The 23,640-nt window shown below is 39.4% G+C and overlaps 1 protein-coding gene across 5 annotated transcripts in view; it reads left to right on the top strand.

Moving 5' to 3' along the window:
• Positions 1-23,640, top strand: part of syt1a (synaptotagmin Ia) — a 246,624-nt gene that overhangs the window by 140,446 nt on the left and 82,538 nt on the right. The window contains exon 1 of one of the 5 annotated variants that reach the window (XM_055190791.2): positions 2,233-2,411. The exons of the other annotated variants lie outside the window; for them this stretch is intronic. The gene's annotated coding sequence lies outside the window, so the exon portion shown is untranslated. Of the gene's footprint in view, positions 1-2,232; positions 2,412-23,640 lie in introns of those variants that run through there. 5 annotated transcript variants of the gene reach the window in all.

The raw sequence follows: 23,640 nt of genomic DNA, 5'->3' as shown, positions 1-23,640 counted from the left end.
AAAAACTGCGTCATAGGTATTTCCGTTTGAGACGGTGAAAACAAAGATGAGCCAAGTTGAGGAGCGATTTAACTCAAACTGAAACATAAGTCGCTGTTTATTTACTACCATCATTGATGGTCTTCTCAATTTATGCACAACAAGTTGCTATTTCTTCTTCGTTTGTGGGTTTACTTGCTTAGCTTCTTCTTCTGTGACGACTTCTGCTGCTACTGTGGTTACACGCGTGATTACTGCCAACCAGCGGTTTCGCGTGTGTTTGCACGTCGACGCGGACGGCGACGCACAAGTATAGCCGTTTCTCAATGTCAAGGATACTTCCTTGGCAGGACTAGTCCTTACAAGTCACTTCCTTGAGAGGCGAGGCGAGGCTCCTTTTAAGCATTCGGAGAACACGTTAAATGGAACAGGCTAACAAGTGCACGTCATTACGTCATTGCGTGATTGAAAGGTGTGCTTTCGGTGCTGCGCGCATAGGATTGTGGGTGATTTCAGCGCGTGAAGAGCGCGAAGGATACAAATTTGCATCCTTTCCTGTATATGGGATATTTCTCGAACGAAGGACTCAGTCCTTGGCTGAAATTTCGAGGATCCTCGACATTGGAACAGTCCTTCGACGGACGTCGATGACGTAGCATCCTCGAAATTCTAGCTTCCGAGGATCCTTCCTTGACATTGAGAAACGGCTTATAAATGAAAACCGACGCGGAACATACGTCGTCGCTGCTACACCGTAGGACCTACGCACGACTATAAATCGCCCTTAACACGTCACGTGACGTATCTGCTCCGCGCGCGCGGCCGCGAACATACATGAATGCACCGCGGGGGGAACCGAGTTCGACACAACACCGGCCGCTGCTGTGGCATTCATCTGAAGCTTTGGGTAGTGAGTGCTGTGACGGATCCGCGGTTCGGCTCGCATGCGATTTGCGGATTAATATGCAATTTAAATAGGGTAAGTTTATCATTGTTTCTAAGGCTTGCAATTGTTTAAATGGTTAAACAATTTAACCGCAAAAAGGTGCTCAAGTGAGCAGATTTCTGTACGCACATGCGGTTAAGTGTGTCCGGTCCAGCTCCAGTCAGGTCCAGAGTTGCGCTACTTTGTGTCATACAGTGTAGTCCATTAACATACATTTGCTGAATAGAGCAATGAAAAACAACGTAACGTTTTTATGTGAAGCGACTGCTGCATCTTCTTCCTGAAGCGCTCCGCCTGTGTTTGAGCACGCGTTTAGTGCCCTCAGTAGTGTACATACAGAGAGAAGTGTTTCAAAAGTTAAGCCAACATAAAATCTTTCTTTTCTGGACAAGGCACATACATACACGCAAAATGATCTCACAGTATTCTTTTTCTAATAAAACATTTTTGTTTATGTCTTAAGAAACCAGTCAGAAACTGGGCTTATTTGTTCTTAATAAAGAGACAGTAACCTCAATTAACCTACCTAAGTCTGTGTCATTTATGTTAATCAAACAACCCAAGACAAACAGAAAATCACTTCTATTGCTCAAAAATAATAATAATAATAATATTTAATTTGTACAACAAAGACAGTGTTATTATCCATTTAATTTAATTTATGTACATAATGCTAATTTTATACCTTACTTAATGTGCAACTATGTTCTTTTTTATAAATGTTTATAATTTCTTTATTTGTTATTAGAGTTTTATTTGTTACAACGAGACTTGAGACTTGACTTTGACTCGAGCCCAGAGACTTCAGACTTGACTTGGACTCAAGCTCAAAGACTTCAGACTTGACTTGGACTCGAGCTCAAAGACTTCAGACTTGACTCGGACTCGAGCTCAGAGACTTGTGAACATCTCTGGTTTATACAGGGGTAACACAAATTGTAAGCTTGCATTCCATTCCTATCATAGCCTTAATTTTGTGAAAGAAGTGTTTGCGTGTGCCTGTCCCTGGTTGTGAAAGACAAAAGCAGGAAAAGAGCACGTTTGTTAAGTAAAGATACAGAGCATGGCTGAATGTATGTACAAAAGAGTGCATCTGTCAGCGATTGAGTGAGTGCCTGGAGAGAGAGAGAGAGAGAGAGAGAGAGAGAGAGAGAGAGAGAGAGATGGAATCAGTGTGTGCGCATGTGTGATGGGAGAGAATGACAGTATGTGCATGTGTGTGAAAGAAAAGATGGGAAAGGGAGGGTGTTGGGGGTAGGTGGGCGGGAAGAAGAGTAGAACAAGGCTGAGCGAGCGAGAAAGAGAGAGAGAGGGAGGGATTCAGCACCGTGTGCCAGTCGTGGATGCTCGCGTGTGTAAGAGAGAGAGTGTGTGCATAAGGCCATCTGTATTTCGGCAGGATCAACTCAATTCTATTTCAGCATCCACCTCCTGGTTTTCCTGTCCTGTTGTGAGCAAAAACCCAGGAGTGACTTCAGACCGCCAGGTAGGAACTCTTGACTAGTACAGTACTGAGAACAGCTTACCTACAGTGTTACCTCTCTTGCCAACTGTACTCAACTGTTTCAGGAGATTTTAGGTCTGCTTTGGGTTTCCAGGTTGTGTGAAATGATTAGGTTGTAGAGTTTTATACTGTTGATAATGATTTGGCTTTGCATCTACATGTATATTTCTGGCAATGTATGCTCAGCTGTATGTGTGGGTTTATAGAAAGGCTTTGTATTTTAATTGCCAAGTATAAACGGTCCATAATAGCACTCAGTTAAAGGAGCGTGAGATACACTGCTTCCTACCAACCACTGACTCGTGACTGGCTGATTCCAAGAGGAATAACTTCAGTCGTGTACCGCTCTTACCAATTCTGAACCTGGCAAACAAGAGGTCATTTCTCTTTCTCTCTCTCTTCATCCTACTCTACTTTCTGCCTTTCTCTTTTACCCTTTCTTTAAAACTATCAGCAAAAGGGGTGTGTGTCCAGCCTTCTTCTAGACACGGGCATCTCTGGTTGTGTGTTCGCTGTTGTTTACACTGTGATACACTATCGGCTCTCAAAATTGAAGAGTAGATGGTGTACATTAGTTAGTGTGGTTTATGGGCTTTGTGATGAGAACCTACACCCCCTCCCCCATATGGCCCCCCGCCCCACATACAGTTCTCTCCTATCATACTTCATTCCCGCCTAATAATCTTAGCGGTGGAGTACACGAGTCCTGTAGCATCCTTTCTGGTTAATAGACCCTTAAAAGTCAGGTTGTATTTTTAGACTCTCTGCATGTTGTCACGTAGATATATTACAGTAACGCAATTATATTGCCTTTCATACATCTTTTCTTTGGGTAATGTAAAACCGCACCTGATATATGGATCTCTTCCGGTTTCACTATTTTCAGAGGCTGTGTTAGTATAAAACCATTTCCCTTTGTAAAGGGAACAAAGGGGCTGCTGGATTGTGGTTAACATGCACAGTTGTTCCCTCATGAAACATGAAAGAGGGAAAGGATGGCTTATTGCGGCGCTTCAAACAACTTCACTCTATTTTCTACCATTATCCAGTCTGAAATAATCCTCGAAAGCCAATGCTTGCTATCCACCCCTCGTCCTTTTTTCATAATCAAAGCAAACTTCAATCTGATCTCAATTGCTTTCCGATCCCCCCAGAAGGCCGTTTTCAAGTTCTCCGCTTTTAAATATTAATACGTACTTTCATGGGAGGTCAGAAGGGTACAGAATGAACAATGAACAAAGGTATTGTTTGTTTAAATTTCCAGTGTAGCTCCTTTGAGCGAAGCTCATTTCTGTATGGTTATTGGCTTTTTATAGCATCGTAGGATTGGCGTGAGTTTAAACTGATCACCCTCTTGTGTGGTCCAGTACCATGGAGACAGTTTTGAAACGAGTCCATTGTCAATGAGCGTGGAAATAAACAATCTGTGTGTACACGTGTGTATGTGTGTGCGTGTGTGTGTGTGTATCCAGCTGTGGCGCCAGATCTCACACCACATCAATAGTTAATGAGTGAAGCTGGCAGAGGCTCTATTGATACATCTGTTTATGTTAACGGCTGCGTAATAAACATTTATACAGAATGGAGAGACATTGAGAAACGTGTTTATTGCTAAATTAGGTTAATAGTAAAAAAAAGTCTAGTAAAGCATATGTATGCAACTTTGAAGGATGCAGTATTCAGATTAGTGGTGGACCAATATGATTTTTTTTTTAATTAAAACATTTGTGCTGAATATGTTGTTATTTCCTTGACTGACATTGAGCTGTGACATTTTGCAAGGAAAAATATATATTTGAGCATTAAACCGAAACTTAATTGGGTGTAGAGGAAGAGTAAATGATTGTTTGAAAGAGCACATATGCATTACAGTTTGTTTGAGTATTTTACTTATTTTTTTCTCCACATTGGTGTTTCTTCCAGTCCTCACGAGCTGAGCCTGTGATTGGTGGTCTCTCTCACACTCCGCGGGAAGAAATGACAGAGAGGAATTAAGGTCACATGATGTGCGATGTGGGATTCAGCACTCACAATCTCCTCTTTTTAATCTCCCGTAGACTCACTGTCTCTCTATCGTTCAGTGTTGTGGATTTGGATTATCTAACAGGCTTATCCTGCTGACAAAAATTAGCTATATGATTGTCTGCTTTACTGTATATACGCTTACCGAGCAGCTGTTTCAAGCCATAAATCCTAATATAAATAAATAAGTACAGAGCAAAATATCTGCTCTGCAGATGGTCATATTGGAGCACAACACTGTTTTATCCTTGGATGCATTTTATACTATGAACACTGAGTAACGTACCAAAGTTGGCGCAATTACAAATATATTTGTTTTTCTACTGTCTACAAGCTTTATTGTCTAAATTGGACTAAACTCATTTAAGCAGCATTACAGATAGATTTTTATTTCTAAAACAGCAAAATGTGGCACAATGGAATAAAAAGCTCCAAGATTTACATAATATTCTGGATAAATTATGCTTAAAGAGCACCTATTTCATTGCTAAAAAACAACGTTATTTTGTGTATTTGGTTTAATAAAATGTGTTGGCGTGGTTCATGGTTAAAAAAACACATTGTTTTCAACATACCGTACATTTTTGTAGCTCCAGATTTTACTCTCTTCCTGAAACGTACGGATTTGAAAGCTCTGTTTCTCTGATTGGCCAGCTAATCTGTACGTTGTGATTGGCCCATAGACTTTAAAAAAAGATGGACGACGCCCGTTCGCTCTCTTCCATTGGTGAAAAGTGAAGCCGCCAGTGTCCTGATACGGCGCTAACAACTTGGGTCTTGAGTCTGCGCAGTAGCGATTTCGGGACCAGTCCTGCGCAGTAGTTACCAGGAAGTAAAGGCGCGAAATCAAGGCCCCGCCCTCGCTCTCGAAGAATACGCATATAACATCTGTCAATCATGACGTGACAACACCGTTTTTTTTATAGCATTAAATAACTAACTAAAAACAAACTTATTTTGAAAACAAACACTTGAATTTACATCAGTGTGATAAAAACTACCGTAAATGACAGAAACCAGCTTCGGAAAAAGATAATTGGAGTGTAATAAAATTGTTTAATTGGTCGCAAGTCCCATTGAATAACATGGGTGAGGTGGGGTTTATGACCTATACTGGGACCAGTCACTGGGGGGCGATCTAGAAGTTTTGGCTTCACTTTTCAGGGCTTGTGCGGCACGCTTGGATTGGCCTAAATACCTCTGACCTCAGCTGGAAACGAGATGGTCCTTACTATGTTTAAAAGATTCGGTTGCTAACTTACAGGCTGTGAGTCCGAAGCGGCAGGAATTATGATGATGTCAGTCTATTCTACATCACCAATCCGAGAAAGTAAACTGTTGCCTACAATCCGTGTGTTTGTTGTAGTCCAAGAAAAGAGATTTACGTTGGAGACAATAACTTGCGTCATCGTTTACTTTGGGGTTTGTGCCTTTTGCATATCGTTAGCTTATACTAATACACACTTAAGAAAATTTTAAAACGTGAATCGGACAATAGGTGCTTTTTAAATCAAGAGCCTTACCAATATACTGCAACAAGCATTTCTATATTAGCTCTTACTTTTGGCTCCTTTGATGAAATATTAAATGCTGTCTCATTTATAGGTTGTTTAGGAAAATAGAGTTTACTAAATGAATAAATGTACAGTAAGTGCATCATGTGCTATTTCACTTCACATACCAGTGCATGCTACAGCAGTAAAGATAAACAACAAGGCACAACGTAGTTGGCAAAGAGACTGACTGACCACGTACACATATGAATTCAGTCAATTTAAAAGTGGAGCAGATGAAACAGGAACACTTCATGTGTGAAGTGTTGAGGAGACTGTTGACAGCTCTCAACAAACAAGCCTTGCTGCCACCCACAGAGAGCGCACGGTTTTCCACACTCTTCAGCACAACAGAAGATTTCAGCACCTCTCGCATTTGGACAGCGTCACCTGCCTCGGTCGTCATGAGCAGCTTTGACTTTCAGCACCGGACAGCGACGTGCTTCAGCCCTTTATATGAGCTGGCCTCTTTCAGCAGTGTGGTTCTGGATGTCAACGAGCTTATTCTCATTATATACTCTCTTCAATATTTACCTTCCGCTTCGACCTTGCCCTTCAAAGACTATTTATTTTCGTCCACTGCGTTCACTATTCTATGCAGACTTGTGTGTTGCACTAGAGCAGGATGAAAATCTGCCTGGCACCCATGTTGCACATATATATTTGGCATTTAAGCTAAATCGTGTTGGTCACGGGTATGTTAAATATTGAAATGCTCCTAAGCAAGCTTTCTTTTAAGCCAGCATGGTCAGATTGATGTAATTAATACAGCCTGGGCTACGCTAAATTTGATATATTACTCATCAAGCTTCTGTCAATTCAGCCTATTGATTTTAATATTTTTTACAATGTAAATAAGTGCTTGACATGAAAGCCGAGCAATAATCTAGACTAATGATTCAAATTTATTGCATAGTTTAAAGTTCTGATACATGAAGGACAGCTACAAGAATTTAATGCATAATGAGTCCCAGTTATCTGAGAAAGTTTGATTCACATGATGATTCATGAAAAACGTACATATAGTCACGTCATTTTTTTATTCTTCTTCGTAATACTGTCACGAATTTCCGTGTTTTTTTCGTGATCGTATCACAAATATCTGTTTATGTGTCAATAGTCCCTTTCACACATACAGTCTTTACTGGTAATTTACTGGTAAATTGCAGTTAACAGATCATGTGTGAACAGAATCTTTCCGGTAAATCAGTGCTCCCAATTTACCAGTAAGACAGGTTGTAAGATTACCAGTAATTTACCGGTAAGCGCTGTGTGTGAACGAAAATTATAGGATTACATTTAGGCATTTAGAACGGACGACGTCAGACCGTGCTGACAGCTTCGGGCCAATCATAGCGTTTTAATACAGATGACGCGTTTACCCCCGCACTGTTTACTGACGTTTCCACACATGCTGCTTGAAAGTTGAGCACACCTGCAGTTTACCTCCACATTTCTTCACCAAAGTTGTTTAAAAACAGCTGACCGCCGAATTGCCGACATCCTTAGCACACCCTCTGTGAAGCCTAAAGTGCAAACAGTACTGTTGTTAAAAACGCATTTTCGGTTTGACGTCGTCTCATTCAATGTTGTTTGATCATGAGCAACTTCGCGACTGTTTCCCACAGACGTGAAAACAACAAAATACGGACCGTGGATATGAACGACGTGGATTGTTTACAAATACAACACTGAGCTCGCCGCGTGCTACAGGTACTTCCGCTTTTTCAACGAATTTACCGGTATTTTGATACTGATGTGTGAATGATGTCTTACTGGTAAAATAACGGAACGACACTGCGTGTGTGAACAGCACATTTTTGTATTTACTGGTAAATTCATTCTGGTAAATTCATGGTAATTTACCAGAATTACTGTGTGAAAGAGGCTATTGTCACGTACAGTATTGGTTACTCAAATGTTTTGTCCTATTTTCTTACCATTGTCGCTTCGGTTTAGGGTTTACATAAAATGACATCTTTACCCAAACCCAACTCTAACCCTAACGCCAGGCGACAATGATTTAAAATTTAGAAAATATAAAAAAATAAATCTGAAAAAATACTTAAAGTGACAGCCTAACGCAAACACCAAATCTAACCCTAAACCGGAGCAAAAATTTTTGAAAATAGTACAAAACAGTTGAGTAACCACGTGACAATGACACATAAACAGAAATTTGTGATACAATCACGAAACAAAGCGGAAATTCGTGACAGTATCACGAAAAATAATACAAAAATGACTTGACTATAGGTACATAATTTCGTGAGACTGGGTAGAATATACAGTGTTCATGATAAGCTTTGAAATAAAAATGAAATGAATTCACAAATGACAGTGGCTGATTCGTACAGTATTTGACCTTTCTACAATTAAATATCTTGAACCCCTGAAAAGCTGGACTTACAGTAGGCGGTTCATTCTTGTGGGAATAGCTGCAAAATGAAGCTAATCTCAGCCTTTCAAACACCATACCAGTAAACATAACATGCGAAGAAGCACGTCCGCAGTTTTCCACACGTGCAGGCGACGCATGCATGCTCTTGTGCTCCGTCTGCGTGTCAACCCACCCCCCTCTGATGTCGAGTGATGATAATCATAGGTCAAATTGTGTTTGGTTGTGCTGCCCTATTTCTAAAACCAACTCTTGAGTCTATCACCTAATTGAGACAGCATGGTTTTGCGGACCACGGTCATTTGCATGTATACATTAGCATAATTGAATAGGCATGAGTTAAGTACGTTCCAGCAGGCTGTTAATAACATGGCCCCCATGCCATCAAATAAATTTGTCTCCCTATTTGCTCTCACCCGTGCTACCATGAAGAGAAAGCAACCATCCGTTCATTCGTTCGCCCGCTCTCTTGTCCCCTCCTTTTAGTCTTCCTCTATCCACAGTTTGCTTGCAGGATAAAGCAGAGGTCAGTGTTCAGTCCCCTGAGGGTGTCTAATTCTTTATGTGTTATCCACAATCCAGCAGCCCGTTTTGACCCTACTTACTGGAGGAGCTGTGCAGGGCTCGAGCAACACGGTCTACTGTAAGCATTCAAAGGGAATTGACACTGGATTATATCTGAAACAATCGGTTGACTTATATTTTAGCGGCTGCACTCAGGGAGAATGTCTCCCATAAGGTCCAGGTGCGTGTTTGCTGGATATGTCACAGAGGTGGAGCAACTCATGCTTCGAACAGATGAGACCGAGAGTGAAGAAAAGAGATAAAGGGAGAAATGTCGGATGGAAATTATTTATTTATTTGGCTTTTGCTCCAGCTGTTGTTGTTTTTTGCAATGGAGCATGTAAACAGGGCACAGATCGACCCTGTGAGCACATGGAGAACGGCTTGCTCTTTTTACTACTTGTTTATTGGCAATGAATTAAATTCTATTTGGTCTTAATAATATTTATACTGGAGCGGTAGTAACCCAAAAAAGTCTTAAATGTCCAAGACATATTGCCATATGCTCCAAAGTACTTTTGTCCAATACATTGCTAGTTAAAGGGATAGTTCACCCGCCCCAAAATCTTGTCGTTGTTTGCACCCCCTCAAGTTGTTACAAACTTGTATTGATTTCTTTGTTCTACTGAACACAAAGAACGATATTTTGATCAATGTTTTTAAGCACCATTGACTTTATAGGTATTTTTTCCTACTATGGAAGTCAATGCATCCTGCTTGATTACAAATATCTTTGTTTGTGTTCAGCAGAACAAAGAAATGTATACAGGTTTGAACAACCTGAGGGGAAGTAAATTATGACATTTTTGGGTGAAATGTTCTTTTATGGGATTTTACAGTAATTTATGCATTGTTTAGAAGTGTTGTGTTGTTATTCATTTTTGTTTTTGCAATGACATGCATGCCGCTTTAGCACAAAATGCTAAAATGAGTTATTTTACACTGAAGTTATGTACTGTATCATGCTAAATCCCTTTATTTGACACAATTGATAAGTCCTTCAAATAAGTACCTCCGGTCTCAAACATTGATGACCTTTCAATCGAACAACCTCTAATCTCTGACACCCTCCAGTGTCTCTGATAGCTTTTATAGCTTTGCATTTACAACGGCTCGGTTGTTGCATGTCAAATAGGTCAAGATCCTCCAGCCACTGTGCCCTAATTAAAGGCAAGGGAGTGCTTTCTTAAGAGCCCGGTGATGGATTGAAATCTTAAGAGTCATGCTTGTATCGATGTTAGGAAAGAAGACCTGCTTATCTCTAAATGTTTTCCTTTTTCTTCCTCCGCTCGCAAGCATGTTCCTGCTTGCCGACATTGACATGTTGGCTGGGGAGAAAGATTATGCGAGAGTGGAGAGTAATTACGGCTGTAAGCCAGCCATTTGCGAGGCCTTATCAGTCAAATGATCGCTGGGTCCAGCGTGGATCACATTAAAAGGCAAAGACGAAGGCATGTCCTAAGTGTATTTTTTCCATAAATTATTTTGCTTCTTAGCTTTTGTTTATCGTACTCTTGGACCAATTTTCAAGAAGAGTCATTAGATGTATCTATAAAAAATGTTCTGTTTTGCATAAATGGACTGTTATTGAAAACTGAAATTTCGGTGTAATTTATGGGTTGGATAAAATTATGGGTTTGCAAAGAGGATTCTTGTGTCCATTTTTAGTCTATCTATCTGTCTGTCTGTCTGTCTATCCATACTCACGTAAAGGATTATTAGGAACACCATACTAATACTGTGTTTGACCCCCTTTTGCCTTTAGAACTGCCTTAATTCTAATTGGCATTGATTCAACAAGGTGCTGAAAGCATTCTTTAGAAATGTTGGCCCATATTGATAGGATAGCATCTTGCAGTTGATGGAGATTTGTGGGATGCACATCCAGGGCATGAAGCTCCCATTCCACCACATCCTAAAGATGCTCTATTAGGTTAAGATCTGGTGACTGTGGGGGCCATTTTAGTACAGTGAACTCATTGTCATGTTCAAGAAACCAATTTGAAATGATTCGTGCTTTGTGACATGGTGCATTATCATGCTGGAAGTAGCCATCAAAGGAGGGGTACATGGTGGTCATAAAGAGATGGACATGGTCACAAACAATGCTCAGATAGGCCGTGGCATTTAAACGATGCCCAATTGGCACTAAGGGGACTAAAGTGTGCCAAGAAAACATCCCCCACACCATTACACCACCAGCCTGCACAGTGGTAACAATGCATGATGGATCCATGTTCACATTCAGTTTATGCCAAATTCTGACTCTACCATCTGAATGTCTCAAAAGAAATCAAAACTTATCAGACCAGCCAACATTTTTCCAGTCTTCAACTGGCCAATTTTGGTGAGTATGTGCAAATCGTAGCCTCTTTTTCCTATTTGTAGTGGAGATGAGTGGTACCCGTGGGGTCTTCTGCTGTTGTAGCCCATCCGCCTCAAGATTGTGCGTGTTGTGGCTTCACAAATGCTTTGCTGCATACCTCGGTTGTAACAAGTGATTATTTCAGTCAAAGTTTATCTTCTATCAGCTTGAATCAGTCAGCCCATTCTCCTCTGACCTCTAGCATCAACAAGGCATTTTCGCTCACAGGATTGCCGCAAACTGGATGTTTTTCCCTTTTCACACCATTCTTTGTAAACCTTAGAAATGGTTGTGCGTGAAAATCCCAGTAACTGAGCAGATTGTGAAATACTCAGACCGGCCCATCTGGCACCAACAACCATGCCACGCTCAAAATTGCTTAAATCACCTTTCTTTCCCATTCTGACATTCAGTTTGGAGTTCAAGGGATTGTCTTGACCAGGACCACACCCCTAAATGCATAGAAGCAACTGCCATGTGATTGGTTGATTAGATTATTGCATTAATGAGAAATTGAACAGGTGTGCCTAATAATCCTTTAAGTGAGTGTATATGTATATATATATCATAGCACCTAAATGCAATTTCCATTACAAATTCATATTAATCATAAAACATCAAATTCAAATACCAACTCATTTAAATGCGTTCCTGTTTGTAGCGGCTCTGAAGCAGTGGTTTCAAAGAAGCTTTTGATGGACGTTTGTGAATTGGTTATGAATTTAGTTCGCCATGCGCCAATGTTAAATTCAAAAGCAATCAAATCCTTTTCACCTCTCTAAAGACCTCGGCATCCATCGTCTCTTAACCGGAGTAAAGAGAAATGAGTAAATGAGAGAAAACGCATCCTACATCTCTCTCTCCCTCTTTCTTTTTCTGTCAACATCTCGCCATGATTAACGGCTGCAGATAAATTTCATCCATTATTCATCCACTCCGCCACCTTCACCTGCCGAGTAGGGGCTGATTTTCAGGTGCCGCTTTGTTCCTAAAAAACTTCAGCCGCAATGTCAGTTTGATAAAATCAGCTCGCTCAGGGCCAGCTTTCTCGCTCATTTAGCTCTTACTGGCAGGCCGAGTCACTCCTAAACCTCTGGATCTGCCCTGGAGCCCTTTTGGATCCAAAATGATAACAAAAACAAACTGCAGTGTAGAATGCGACAGTCTTGCCCTTTTATTGTTTCATGTTTTTTGAGCGATTTGATCAGATTTACATCAGTTTTAGGCCCACTTTGTTAGTTATAAACCCATCCGTATAGTTTTGTATAAAACTCAGCCAGTGTTAACAATAGCTCATAACACTGAGGCTTGGTCTGGCACGGCTGTCAGTGTAAATCATGAGATGATAAAGCCCTGGGAGAAATGAATTACCCAGAATGCACTGGGAGTGGCCGGCACAGACAGGATGAGATAGTGGCTAATGTTGCCCACCTACCCATTCTGCAAAAAGATTCAGGCACTGACAGTAATGCGGTCAATATTATAAAAAAACAATGGGTGTGTGTATAGCAGAACTATAATATATGCTGAGAAAAACCAAGGGCTGAACCGGCACAGATGAGAGCCCAGCCTTACCTTTTAATGGAGCCCTTGACAGAAATTTGCATTAGTGCTGCAGGCATCCCGTTCTGTGTACTATGCATAATGCAGCCTATTTGGGACAAACACACACGCACATACACACGCATGGTTGCGCTCATAACTGTCACAGAATTCAGCCATTTAGCCAAGCACACTGCAGATGCATTATTAATAGGGTCAGTCTAGGCATTTCAATAAAAAGGACTAAAATACTGGACGAAAATGTAAAATAGTTTTTTTAAATAACATGGCTATTTAACCAGTAAATTTAAGCGACATCACTTTTTTACTCTGTCATTATGGATCCCAAATTAATTTTATGGCATCACGCTAAGTCTGAGCCACCCCCTATGTCGCCAAGCGCCAAAGGCTACTGCACGCAGCTGCAAATCTGAGGTGATCTGGAGGTTGATGACAAAGGCTATTCAGGTTTAAATAAAAGTGAACTGCTTCTAAAAGGGTTTCCATATGCCACACTTTAAATGAAACGCTTAAATCGATTTGTATTATTTATTGAAAGAATCAATCAGCATTGATTTATGCCTTTTCAGAAGCATGAATGACACAGCAATTGAAGTTATTTTGTTTTTCACTCTACCAGAAAAGCATTGAGAAACTGTGTTTCAACATGGTAAATGAATGCTTTTATAAATAACAAGCCAATGATGTTTAATAAATAGCTTTCCCCATATAATATACTGTCAGCTGATTTTTGGTAACCAAGAAATGTTGCAGCTTAATGCAGAATTTGGTTTTGTTATATTAGCTCATTTACAGCAGCTTCGAGCTCAACTCATGCAGTCAGGATTCAGAAAATCCAGGTGTTAGCTTATCAGTTTTGCAGAACCAATAAATAAAAATGAGAAAATCCTGGCTTGTTCATATTTACCTCTGCGAAACAGTGAGCTCTGTTTGGCCACACGTGTTTGTGTGTTTATGGTCACTGAAGCATGCTGGGATACATGAGGCTGCAGGCAGCACAGTTGATCAAGCAGGCGGATGGAAGGGGGAAGTGACCTCGCCTCACGTTTCACTGCACACGATGCAAGGCGGAGCGGGACTATCGGAACAGCCAATCAGCATAGATGAACTATTAAAATGAATCTTGTGTGCTTTTCCAGACAGGAAAACCCGGGGTTATGATGTGTAATTTCCTGTTGTTTTTATCATATTTGTTATCATCAGAGAGAGGGAAAGAAGGAAGAAAGAAACTGTAATATACAGTTAGTGTTCAGTACACATATGGGTGATTCTCGCAAAATTAGACTTATGAGGTGTCAAGAAACATTTTGATAAAAAAAGTAAGAGTATCAAAAGAAGAAGCATACAGTTACAAACATCTCTTTATGTATTATTTTGCACATGATTTCAAAAGACATCATACAAACCAATTTAGTTTTTTTTCCACATTTAAGGGGAAAATTTTCATTATCACAATGTGTCCATGACTGGATTTTGGTTTTTTGACACAGAAATATTTATAATTAAAAAATCTTTAAAAAAATTAAGATTATCAAAATAAGATGCATACAGTTAAAAACATCTCTTCATGTACTATTTTGCACATGATTTCAAATGACATCATACAAAAATTTTTTTTTCACATTTAAGGGGAAAATTTTCATTACCGCAACGTGTCCATGACTGGATTTTGGTTAATTGACGTGGAAATATTTATAATTAAAAAATCAACAAAAAAAAGAGTATCAAAATAAGAAGCATACAGTTACAAACACCTCTTCATGTACTATTTTCCACATGATTTCAAATGACATTATGCAAACTAATTTTTTTCCCACATTTTAGGTGGAATATTTTCATTACCGCAACATGTCCATGACTGGATTTTGGTTCATTGACGTGGAAATATTTATAATTAAAAAATCTTTTAAAAAAAATAAAGATTATCAAAATAAGAAGCATACAGTTATAAACATCTCTTCATGTACTATTTTGCACATGATTTCAAATGACCTCATACAAACCAATTTTTTCACATTTAAGGGGAAAATTTTCATTACCGCAACGTAACTATGACTGGATTTTGGTTCATTGACGTGGAAATATTTATAATTAAAAAATCAACAAAAAAAGAGTATCAAAATAAGAAGCATACAGTTACAAACACCTCTTCATGTACTATTTTGCACATGATTTCAAATGACATCATGCAAACTAATTTTTTCCCCACAATTTAGGTGGAATATTTTCATTACCGCAACGTGTCCTTGACTGGATTAAAAAATCTAAAAAAATAAAAAGTTATACAAACATTTACAGTAAAGAAATATGTGGTATTTGGTGATCATTGGTAAATGTAGAGACAATAATAAGGAATATAAATGTGTCCAAGAAAAATTTTCTCATCCTCCGCAACAATTTTCAATCATTGTTTAAGCCCTCAAGAACTACCATTTAAAAAAAAATAGTTGGAAGGGACATAATTGACTTAGACAGTCAAGATGGCTACCAAGTAAGCAGTTCTTATTTTTTCTCTCCAGATAAAAGTTAAAATTTTGTTTGTCATAGTACCTATACAACTTTTTATTTCTCATTACCGAAACATGATTTTGTAAATGCATATATTTAATGTAATATCATGTTGCGGTAATGATAATTTTTTATAATGATAATATTATAATAATTCTCAAAAAATAATGGTTATAGTAAATTCAGACCTTAATCATATATGTGCAAAAAATGGCTTCAATCTGATGCTTGACATCTTTTAAGTCTGGATTTCGTGAGAATCACCCATATGGCCACGTGTTTCCCCCAATAGCTTCATTTATCTCTTTCAGAGCTTTTACTATTTCTGTCTCTTGGTCTCTGTAGTATACATGCTTTCCCCATTAGAGCATCTTCTCTTTGTATGGGGTGGGGTGGAGGTGCAGTCCCCCTCTACCAGCACCACTGGCTTATCTCATTTTGCACTGTTTACAGATTGTTTTCTGCATAAATAATTTGGCACCATAGAAGCACAACTTCCAAGTCACTTTATCTGCTGTCTTGGGAAGTCCACCGCATCTTTTTGGAAGAGAATTATGGATGTGCATATGTTTTTCTCTATTTGTGGTTTTTACAATGAAGATCTTTTGTTGCCATGGCAACAGCAATCTCTGCACGAGACTGTGGTTACCAGTTACTAGTTGATGCTTGGAATTATTTATTGATTTACCTTGAGGAATTTCACAAACGCACACATACACAAGAGGAAAACTGCACTTTGTAGCAGGGCTGACCTACAGTATAAAGCTTCAGTGTATTTATAGGCCTACTGTATGTCAGGAGGAAGAAAATGTCACCACTGATGTAGAAAATCTATAAATACACAGCGATTCTTCTTCCGATTCTCCACCCCGATTGCTAAGAAGGCAAGCTCGATTTCCAGCATAAAACATTCACATCTTGATGGAAGAGAGACGTGCTCTTGAAACGAATTAGATCATGTTTTGTTTGAGGAAGCCCACAAGCTACCTAATCTAATCTAACGCTGTGCAGTTTCCTCCACAGAATGATTTGATGGCAACGAACATGCCCTCCAAAACTCAACTTGATCGGAAGCATTTGGCTTGCCATGTGTCATTACGCGACAGGAGGGCAGCGTCCTTGCAGCATCGTGAGCGCCGAAGCAATCAGTTATTCAGTAAAATCCTGTCTTTTCGCTGTAGAAATCAGCCAGCCAGGGTGGAGCTGCATCCTTCTGGCTATAATCATAGCATTTCTGCTGTTTCATTTCATTCCCTCTACATGAAATATGACGTTATGGCTTCTTAGAAGCTGTTTTAGCTGCAAATGCATGCTGATTTGGTGGCGAGAAGAAAAAAACGCTCTCAGTGCCTAGCAGGACGTTTCCTGCAAAGTGTAGCTTATATCTGTCACATTCATCTTCAGGGCTATATGACAACTAAAGGCCGCTACCTCCGGCACAAGACAAATGATCTTATTATTGGAAAGAGCCATTCAGAATAGGATCAAGCAAAGGCCCGTCCAGATGCCTTTATACCTGTGACTTGTGTGGAGAGGTCACTATACTTTTTTACAAATAGCATGCTGCTGTATTTTGCATGTGGGTTTGTGAATTTACCATTTAAACCAGATACTGTTGACATAATAGATATGAAAATGAATATGTAGGCAACTTCTATATGGATAAGTCTGTTTTGTAGCAATACTTTATAAGAAATATTCTAATTTAAAGGAGCAATGTGTAAAAGTTAGGAGGATTTTTTAAAAGAAATGCAATATAATATACATAACTTTGTTTTCAGTGGTGTGTAAAGACCTTACATAATAAACAGATGTGTTTTATTGCCTTTGGAATGAGCTGTTTTATCTTCATACGCTGCAAGTCCTCTTACATTTTGTTTCTACAGTAGCCCTAAACAGACACATTTTTCTAGCGTGTTTTGTCACTATTTTGTCTCAGATGATAATGCGTTTGTCCTTTGACGGCTTTCGAAAAAAAGGGTGACCTTTGGACTGAGCCGTTGGTTGCAATTCATAGTCTCACCACTAGATGCTAAAACTTTATGCACCTTGAATTTGCATTTAGCATTTCTCTCTTCGATAGTTTTGGTAAGTTTTTGTTGAGATTGTCAAAGTGCATAATGCGATTGCCCTCTCCACAAAGTACAGTATATATGCAGGACTGCCTTATGGTACGTTTACACCAACCGCGGTAGAGGCGTGAAGCGCGAGTGATTTCAATGTTAAGTCAATGTGCAGACGCGTTGACGCGCGTCAGGAGGTCCCGCGGCGCGGAAGAGGCGTTCGCCGCGGAGCGGAAGACGCGTTTCCGCCTCATTCGCCCGTGAAGCTCACGCGAAAGGCGCGAATTGAGCGTTGTGCGCGGTACGCGCGAATGGTGCTTTTGTGCATTTTGCGGTTCACGCGAATTTGTGGCTGACGCCCGAGTTGAAAAATTTGAACTTTGGCGGAATTTCGCGCCGCTTTAACCAATCAGGAGCCTGCCTGCTGCTGTAGTGGCAGCCCCGCCCGGAGTCACTCACTCAAGCAGTCACTCGGAGCTATATGACACAAGTTCTTATTTCTAAAGGATACAGGAATAAAAAGGACCTCGCTTGGAAAAGTGTCAGTAAGGACTTTGGGCAACCTGGTAAGTTGAAATACACACTTCACTTTTGAGTCGCGTGACGTTTATCGACCCGCGCCGTTTATTTTCCCCCTATAGTAAGGTTACCCAATACAAACTGGTAACTGTCTTGATAAATGCAAATCAACATCAGTCATCTTGCAAACAGACACTCGCACAGCAGTTGCCCCTCCCACAAGAAGCGGAGTTTGCCTCGGACGCGCGTCAATGCTTGCTTTTTCCGCGCGTCTACTCCGCTCTACACGCGCGAATGCATTCAAAGTGTTCAAGCGGCAAACTAGGCGCGGTAGACGCGATTTTGACGCCCAAAACGCGTTTGGTGTAAATTCAGCATTAGAGTTTGCAGAAAATTTTAACCACTTTAACATTGGGAGTACAATTATGATACCTTAAAGGTCTCGTTTTGTTCTGTGTTTTTGAAGCTTTGATTGTGTTTACAGTGCGCAATATAGCATGTGTTCATGTGTTACGTGTAAAAAACACTGTGTTTTTCACACAATTTACTTATCTGTATACCGCTGCTTTCACTGTCCTAAAAAGGTCTGATGTCTTCCTTGTTCAATGAAATCCCTTCTTCAGAAATTTGTAACGAGTTCCGATTGTGTAGCTTGTTTAGTGTGTTGTGATTCGATAGCAGCTTAGCTTGCCGTTAGCCATAGATATATACTAGATGTCTCCTTGGGGTTCTAAGCATGCGTCAAAAGTGCCGCTATCTTAGAACAGGGGTCTTCCCATAGGAAGTAGCTAGGTAAAGCTGCTATCTCCGCCTGTACTTCGAATTCATGGATGATGCCGGACATTTGTGCTGCGCATGGATGTTCTGCCTACTAGCACTATGCATTATAGTTAGAAAAAGTAAATTTTCATAATATCAAAACTTTTATTTTTTTCTGGACTCAATGCTAAATACATGTTTGACTGTTGAAACGAACCAAAAGAAAACCAAGAAAATCCCATTCATGACGATTTATGGTGATTTTATTTCCTTTACACCATTGCCTACAATGATGCTGATGCGGGGTTCCCCTGTTTCAAGATGGCGGCTCTATTTGACGCATTCGGTCCAATGAACTGCCGTAGCCAAGGTGACATATAATGTACATATCTATGGCCGTTAGCTTAGCTGGCGACTGATGTATTCCTGTGCTTGGAGTTTAGTAAACAACTGTTTTACTGACGTCATTAAAGCAGGAAGTAGTCTAAACTGGCCGTTCGCTGTAGGCTTTGAAAGGCGAATTTTGTAAAAAAAAAATCGCCTGTCTGTGAACTTTGAGCTTTGTTATTTTACAGGTATTATTACAGCTATTATAGCAACATTATACACTGGTTTTAAAAAATCGAATCAGAAAGAACGTGACCTTTAAAATTAGAAATGCACTGGTACAAAATTGTTGTACCAATACTGATATCCGATTACTTAAAATACCTTTTAAGGATATAATCTGACATACAGCTGCGTGTTTTCATTTCTTTTTCGTCCACCAGCTTATAATAATAAAAAAAATCTAAATCCTTGATTGCACCATGATTGAAAATAAAACATTAATATTCTGACTAAAATTTTGTCTGATTTTCTTCTTCCTACTCAGGTAGACCACCCTTTTAGCCAGGCCCAAGACAAAGTTCAGCATCTGACATATATATCTTCTTCTTGCCACATATTTAAAGCACAAAATAACTTCTAGAAAGAAAGCTTCATGCAAAAAATACGTCCTACCAGATCTAACACACATTTTCATACAGCTACTAGGTAAACATGTAAAACAAGGTAGGGTTATATTATATTGTTGTTTGCAGATGATTCTGTGTGATTGTTTGGGTGCAGTTAATAAAGAGTAAGACGAGAGACAGACAGAGAGAGAGAGAGAGAGAGAGAAAGAGAGAGAAATGAGCCAGGCCCACTGGGTTCTCCCTGCTGGGAAATTAGTGTCCATGTGCATAATTATGGGATTAACTAGATGAGGAGTGATTACTTTCTGTTTTATGTATGAGAGCCAAACAGCATTGTGTGCATTAAAACACACCCACCCCTGCAATATCCGCATTGACCGTCCGCAAACAGCCTCCATTTCCAACTCGATTACACCAGTAAACACTCTGGTTTCTCTCCCAAGAGCAAATAGAGGATGTAACTGAGGAGAATTTACAAAGGTCACGTCTCAGGATGACCAAAAGAGAGGGAGGTCAGAGGTACAGTATCAGTATGCGATCTGTATGAGCGGTGTGTTGTTCTTAGACATTATAATAGATTTGTGAGATTTAAACTATATTGAAATGTTTAAAGAGCTGGTTCACCATCAGTCAGCATGTGTCTCACAACATGCCATGTTTAAATAATCTTGATTAAGACATACTTTTTTGCACTTTTTAAATGTTTTAAAATAATCAGAATTGCTGCCTATTTCATATTGAAGTTAAATCATTTTGTTGAAAGTAATGCAAAAAACGTGTCATGATCATATCACTTTTTTTCAATAATTTATCATACATTTCAGTGTGCATTGTGTGTGGTTCATTTTGGAGCTTAACCTTGATGGTTATTTAGTGTGCTGGTTGCCCTTTATGCTATACATTAAGTAGCCATGTAATAAAAAAATAAGCCCCAACTGCGATAACAACATTAAATATTGATTTGAAATATTTTATTTACAAAAATTTTTAAAAGGCATATTTATATTTAATTTTGTGTAATATTAAACTGCACCTGTCAAAATGATTTGCAAAATTTGCGTTACTGTGTGTTATTCGTTTTAAGCAGTTGTTATCTGAGAATAGCAAACCTGCAAATGTCGCGACTGGCCCATCAGAATCAAGCATTACAACCGGCCTTGTAGTAAGACAAGAACAACAAGGAGATTTCCACTCTGACCTCTCAAAGTGTTTCTCTCACTCAGGTGCCGCAACACGCCAGCAAGTGAGACGTCCAGCCTTGGCAACAGCCGTGAAATATACAGCTCATTTCCGTTCGTGCTGTTGTTTCCATTTTTGCTGAGCTTGTCCATGGCCTTCAGGGTAGGGAGCTTTTCACAGTGTGTTTATGCAAACTGTCAGCACCTGAGTTTCAGTGAGCTGACCACTTTTGCTCTTGCGCCAAGCACCACTCAGCCTCAGCCAGCTGGACCAGAAGGTTGCTACAAGGTCGATGTGAAGTTTTCACCGTGGACCTTGGAAGTCCTTGGATTGATATTTATATGGACTGGTGTAAACATCTCCAAAGAGATTAGTGATGGTGACACCCAGAGCAGAATTCACAGGAGTACGGCCAGAGACAGGGGGTGGGGCGGAAATGCAATCAAGCCGCTGGTTACGAGATCGGCATGGCTGGTGGACTTTACAGTGGCATGAGTAAAAGATGCGACATGTCACAGCGTGACACAGATGCGCGCTGATGGAAGCAAGACTGACAAGCTTGAAGGCACATAGGGACTTGAAATGGCAGATTGCTCCTTGTTGAGAAAGGTCTATTTTTGGGGCTATGCAGACACCCACTCTGCGGGTGACGAATGCAGCTGACTACATTCACACCTTACAGACGTCAGTGAATTATACAAGGTTTTAAACCCATACCCTTTATTTCGCACATTTCGCCTGGCGATTTTGAGAACTTTGCATAGTAACACACTTCACATTCTCACTCTTTTCTTCTTACAGTGACCAACTGTGGACATTCAAGTATCACAGGAGAAGTTTGTAAAAAAATTTTTCAATTTAACAGTATTTTGTTAGTATTTAAGAAATTTGCAGCATCTTTCGCAGCAAAACCCTCTTAGTGCATGCAAGCTGTTTTGGCCAAAAACACTTTTTTGAATAAAACATAGTAAACTGTTGCTAAATCCCTAAAGATGCAACTACAATCATTGCAAATGATGATAGTCAGAATTCAAAAGGAAAAATGAAGAACCTGACACATCAGGGGGAGTTGTGATGCATGTATTTGCCACATTTGGGTTGTATTCAGGTCCAAGTACTCACTAGGGACCCAAATTTAAATGTGATCTATAGTCATTTCAAATTTGTCTTCCGTGCACTATAGGGACTTTGCTGAAAAATCAGCGTGGCATTTAACAGATTCCGCCAACAAACCAGTATTTCTGTTACACCAGGATTAAGCGTATTTAAAGGTGCAGTGTGTAAATTTTAGCGGCACCAAGTTATGAGGTTGTGAATTGCAACCAATAGCTCAGTCCACTGCTCACCCCTCGCTTTCAAAACACTTAGAGAAGCTACTGTAGCCGCCACCAAAAAAACATGTCATCGTCAGAGACAACTTAATAAAAAAAGTTTGTCCGTTAAGGGCTTCTGTAGAAACATGGCGGCACAAAATGGCAACTTCCACGTAAGGGGACCCTCTGTGTATGTAGATAAAAACGTCTCATTCTCAAGGTAATATAAACATAAAGGTTCATTATAAAAAGGTCTTTATACACCCCTGAAAATATCGTTTTGTATATTATTTTGCATTTCTGTCAAGAAATCCTTCTTAATATTATACACTGCACCTTTAAGCAAAAATATTTGATGAACATATAAAACGTGTCCAGATAGAATGCATTTGGTTAATATCATGATCTCATTTTTGACAGACGTGGTGTTTGGCGGCTTTTGCATCTAGACCCTTCATATGTTGGATTTATATAGTAACTAAATATTGAAGGTCTGGGAACAGGGCAAAAATCAAATAAATGTAATTTAACAAAAAGTAATTAAAAAAAATCTTTTAATGGTAAATATGTGTCTGTAGCACAATTAACAGTCCCTCCAGAAAACGTGATTATGCGATCGCATGATTGAACGCATAATCAGCCAAAGTCCGCATATTTATGCTGGGGCCGCATTTTTTCAAATACGCCACACTTTCGCAGCATAAATTGCAGATTTCCATGCGCAAAATATGCAGGGCTTGCACGATTTCATAATCCCTGCATTTTCGTAGCAAAACTCACATCTTAGCAAAATGTTGAAAAATGTTGCATTTACTTCACACAAGCGCAGCCATGTCCCCTGTTGCAATGGGAACGTTATGAAGTGATGTGATTATTTGAAGTGAACATCATTGAAAAGCTGCAAGCAGTTTTTGCAAGTTACCACGATTTTTGCAAGTTCCCACATTTTTAAAGAAAACGTGCTGCAAAATCAAGGATTTTTGCCAGCAACAATCCCAAAAAAACTCTTGAACGATTGAATGCACCGCAAGTCGCTTTGGATAAAAGCACCTGTCAAATGCGATGTGTATAGTACTTAAGTATTTTTACTTTCTACATAAAAGTAAATTTTCAAGTATTCGTATTTTATTAGTGTTTTTCTTTGGAAAACATACATTCCAAAGCATATTATCAAAATTTTTACTCCACTATATTTCACTATATTTCATACAGGTTTTTTAGTTTATATTTAATATTTAAGTACATTAAACATCTAGTATTTTTTTTACTTTTACTTAAGTAAAAAGTATGTTTCGTACTTTTACTCAAAAAGTAAAAGTACACAATATTTATGTAGTTAGGGTTTAAATCAATTTTAATATGCAATATTAAAGGAATACACAGTATGATTCTATGCTTTAGAATGTAGTGAACATTTTTTAGTAAAGTAAATTAAGTTTTTTCCCGAGA

The sequence above is a fragment of the Misgurnus anguillicaudatus genome, chromosome 1 (assembly GCF_027580225.2).
Source record: "Misgurnus anguillicaudatus chromosome 1, ASM2758022v2, whole genome shotgun sequence".
In the NCBI taxonomy this organism is placed as follows: domain Eukaryota; kingdom Metazoa; phylum Chordata; class Actinopteri; order Cypriniformes; family Cobitidae; genus Misgurnus; species Misgurnus anguillicaudatus.
Note: the sequence above shows the minus strand (reverse complement) of the source record. Positions and strands in the feature narration are given on the sequence as shown.